Source organism: Hevea brasiliensis, chromosome 11, assembly GCF_030052815.1.
Source record: "Hevea brasiliensis isolate MT/VB/25A 57/8 chromosome 11, ASM3005281v1, whole genome shotgun sequence".
Classification (NCBI taxonomy): Eukaryota; Viridiplantae; Streptophyta; class Magnoliopsida; order Malpighiales; family Euphorbiaceae; genus Hevea; species Hevea brasiliensis.
The window spans coordinates 86,765,437-86,770,084 of NC_079503.1; the positions used below are offsets into that span (position 1 = coordinate 86,765,437).

Consider the following 4,648-nt stretch of genomic DNA (forward strand, 5'->3'; position numbering starts at 1 on the left):
TGAGTTTGGGAGGTAACTATACGAATTATAGCCGCATTGCTCTCCCAAATTGATGGTGTCATAATCTTCTAACCTTCTCTTGTTGGAAAGAATCTCCTTCAAAAACTTGGCATAACTCGGCATTTGGGATAGTGCCTCAGTGAATGGCACATTGATATACAACTTCTTTAGCACTTCAAGGAATTTGCCAAATTGTTTGTCTAGCTTGTGCTTGATGAATCTTTGAGGGTAGGGAAGGGTGGGCTTGTAAGGTTCAGGTGGGATGTATGGTTTCTCTCCCTCATCTTGCTCACTTTTGCTTTCTTCTTCTTTTTCATTTTTCTTACTCTCAACTGAATTTTCTTCTTTTGTGCTCTCTTTTTCTTCTCTCTTGTTTTCACTCTCTTGACCAACTTTTTTACCACTTCTCAAGGTTACCAACTTACATTGTTCATGAGGGTTTTGTGGTTGGCTAGGTAGTTTCCCATAGGAATTGCTTCCTGATGAGCTTGCTTGTTGCGCCAATTGAGTCTCCAACATGCGGTTGTGGACTTGTAATTGATCCATGGTTTGTCTCATGTGTTGCATTTCTTCCTCCAATTTGCTATTCATTTTGCTTTGTTCAGCAAAAAATTTCTCCATCATGTTCTCCAAGGATGGCTTCGGTTCATGGGATGGAAGGGATTGTTGTGCTCTTACTTGATATCCAGGTGGTGGCTGCCTTGTGGGCTGAAATTGAGGCCTATTTTGCTGCATAAACTGCTGGTTATGAGCATAATTTGAGCTTTGGCCTTGTTGAGCAAAAGTTGCTTGTGGTCTCCATGTTGAGTTGTTCATATTAGAATAAGCATTTCCCATAGGTTTCTGTTGATAACCTCCTGCATAAGCAGCTTGTTCTTGCAAATAATCATCACCATAAGAAGAGTAATCAACTCCACAACTTTGAGTTCCATCTGTGAAGGCAACTTGTTGCATAGTTGTAGGAGTTGAGGTTGTTGCCTTTGTGCAAAAATCACTAAGAAGCTGAGTCAACTGGTCAAATCTTGCATTCATGTAGCTAACTGAGTCAAGTTCAAAAATCCCAGCTTTCTTTGGCTCAAGTGCTCTAGGATTTCCCCATAAATGGGTATTATGAGCAATCTTCTCTAATAGATCATAGCATTCTTCACTTGTCATTCTCATGAAATCTCCTCCTGCTTGTGAATCAATTGTGTTTCTTATGGCTGGAGTAACTCTGGTGTAGAAATTCTGAACAATCATCCATTTCGGTATTTCATGATGAGGACATTGCCTTTCAAGCTCCTTAAATCTCATCCAAGATTCATACAAAGTTTCATCATCTCTTGGCTTAAAAGCTACCATCAAATTCCTCAAATGAGTAGTTTTCCCAGGTGGGAAAAATTGAGATAGAAAAGCTTGAGATAGCTGCTCCCAAGTGGCTATAATAGCTTGTGGAAGTGAGTCATACCACTCCAATCTTTGAATCCAGAAGAGAGAATGGAAATAAAGTGAGCGAATAACTTCATCGAAACTCAGGTTGTCTTTGTGTACCACATATCATTAAAAATTTCTTCAAATGAGAATGAGGATTTTCAAGTGGACTACCTCCAAATTGTGAATTCTGAACCATTTGAATGAGACCAGTTTTTAACTCAAATTGATTAGCTCCAATAATAGGTCTGTTATCTCTCGCATCAGTACATCTAGGAAAAGCATAGTCTAACATGGATCTTCTTTGAGGATCATTTTGATTAACCACAGCATTTTGCCCGTTTTGCTCATTTCCTCCATTGTTTCCACCAATAGCTCTATTTTGATTCTCCATATTTTCTATTGTCTCCTCTTGCTCAAATATTTGTTGTTATTCTTTTACGCTTCTTTTCTTCTCTTGTATTCCTTTTTGTTAGCTCGTGAATTTTTCAATTTGAGTTGAACAACAATTGATGTCGCTTGCGCTTTTCGATCTTCTCATAAACAAGAAAAGTACCTGAAAAACACAAGGAACAATAGTGAAAATAAAAGAAAATAAAAATTCTAATTAGCTTAAAACAATTAAAATCCAACTTAAAACAAACAATTCCCCGGCAACGGCGCCAAAAACTTGATACGGTGTCCGCAAGTGCACGGGTCACAGTAGTATAGTTTTAAAAATTGATATCGATCCCACAGGGAATTGTGCTTAAATTGGAAATAAAAGTATAAGCTAATTAGAATGACAAAAATTAAAGATGTAAAATGAAATTTGGAATTAAAATTGGTATTTAAGGAATTAATGCTAAATCAAACAATTAATTAAACTAGATTACCAAAAATTAATTTGAAATATGAAGTTAAAAAGAATTAAATCTAAATTCAATAAAAATAAAAATAAAGTAATTCTAGAGATTGGATTTAAATTGGATTTAAATTTAAATTGGATTTAAATTGAAATTGCTATTTATGAGATTTGGAGGATTTAAATCTAAATTCAATGAAAATAAAATTTATTCTAGAGATTGGATTTTCAATATTGTTTGCATGTGATTTTTCCCTAATTTAGCCAAACACATGAGAATTGCAATTTTGAGGGAAATCAATTCTTAAATTTTTGAAACCTTTTTCAAGCATCTCAAAGTTGGTTTTCATTAAATCAAACCCTGTTTTCACGGTATTTCAAACCTAACAAAAACCCAATTAATGCTCTAATTGATTTTTGGAAAATTCCCCTTAATCTTCTTAGCTTATTTCTAACACCAAGAAAATAAAGTTTATTACAAGATTATCTATCCCTAATATTCACTTTTCAGTCCATCTATTAAGGATTAAAGCTTAACTTAATGAGGGCCCATTCATCAAGCAAGGCAACAAGCTCACAAGCAATAAATCAAAATATAACAAATCCCATTTAAATGGCTAAATCAGTTCAAAACCACAATACAAATCAATATTTACAAACCCATCTCTAGAATCTCAATCAACTACTCATAAATCATTGTTTAAAGACAAACCCAAATGAAGAAATGAAGAAATAATGGAAATGTAAGCTAAAAGAGATAGAAAAACCCAGCAAATTGCAGAAGGATCTCTGCAGAAAAGTGCAGAAACGTGATCCTTGCTGCTGCTGGAAGAAAATGCAGAAAATGCAGAAAATGCTCCTCCTTCTCTCTTTCTCACTTTTCCGAAAATAACTCCCTTGCTCTCTATGAAAAGATAATGATAAAATGAGGCTTTATATAGGCTAAGGGTCTGCCCTAGAATGGGTAAAAGGGAGAAGAATCCAGAGAAAGTGAGGTAAAAGGTGGAGTAGCGAAATGCCACGTCAATTATTTTCGATAAAGCGACATAAGCGAGTCGGTTGTGTCGTGGGTTGTGTTGCGGGTTATGTCGCTTTAGCGTGAATATCGACGATCGACACAACCTGCGACATAAGCTAATTCAGTTGTGCAGGTTGTGTCGCTCTCGGCCATTTTTTACTCAACTTCAAAATTTTTGCAATTCGACTTTAATCTCCTCCAAATGGCTACTCTGATCCAAATACATCAAATTTCTCCAAATTTAACCTACAAAACAAGTAAATTCCAAAAATTAAACTAAGAAGTGTGAAAATTATAAAATTGACTAAATATATACTAATATCTATAATAATAGCTATGAACAAGGGTAAATTATGTGCAAAAATTACACCTAAATGATGATCTAAAATGCATGCATCACTGGATGGAGTCAATCATGTAGTTACTGAGGTCTATTATATTCCAGAGTTGAGAAATAATCTCTTGAGCATAGGGCAGTTGCAAGAACGAGGCTTGGCTATTTTGATAAAAGGAGGGATGTGCAAGATATTTCATCCAGAGAAGGGCTTGATAATTCAAACCAACATGAGTGCCAATCGGATGTTTATCTTGCTGCCTCAGTTTCAAGCTTCCTCTCAAATACAATCTGATCAATGTTTTCACACACAAACTCAAAACTTATTTCATCTTTGGCATCGGAGGTATGGGCATCTGAGTTACAAGGGTCTGAGAACCTTGCTGTATAAGAATATGGTACGTGGACTTCCTCAATTCTCTGACTCAAGTGTAACATGCATAGATTGCATCAAAGGGAAGCAACACCGTGATCCTATTCCAAAGAAGAGTACTTGGAGAGCCACTCAGAAGTTGGAACTTATTCATGCAGATATTTGTGGGCCGATCACCCCTACATCAAATAGCAATAAGAGGTACATTTTGTTATTCATTGATGATTATAGTAGAAAAGCATGGGTGTACTTCTTGGTAGAGAAATCAGAGGCTTTAAATTCCTTTAAATGTTTTAAGACTATGGTTGAAAAAGAAACAGGGTTATCTGTTAAGTGCTTTCGCACTGATAGAGGAGGAGAATTCAATTCACATGAGTTCAATGATTTTTGCAAACAAAGTGGGATCAAGAGTCAGTTGACCACTGCTTATACTCCACAGCGAGCAGCGTCATTTGAAAGGAAAAAGCGAGCAGTAATGAACATGGTTCGTTCCATGTTATCGACAAAAACATTCCCAAGCCTTTTTGGCGGAGGCGATGAAGCTGGACTATTTATGTCCTAAGCAGTGTCCTACATTGGCGATCAAGATGTTACACGGAAGAGGCTTGGAGTGGGTTGAAACCCTCAGTAAATCATTTTCGGGTCTTTGGTTGCATAGCACACGTTCAT

General features: G+C 36.3%; 1 non-coding gene across 1 annotated transcript; it reads left to right on the forward strand.

Annotated features, from left to right (window-relative positions):
• The first annotated feature begins 1,249 nt into the window (after nt 1–1,249).
• On the forward strand, nt 1,250–1,356 carry LOC131170916 (small nucleolar RNA R71). Its single transcript, XR_009141680.1, has one exon. It is a non-coding gene; the product is annotated as a small nucleolar RNA R71 (small nucleolar RNA).
• The last annotated feature ends 3,292 nt before the right edge of the window (nt 1,357–4,648 follow it).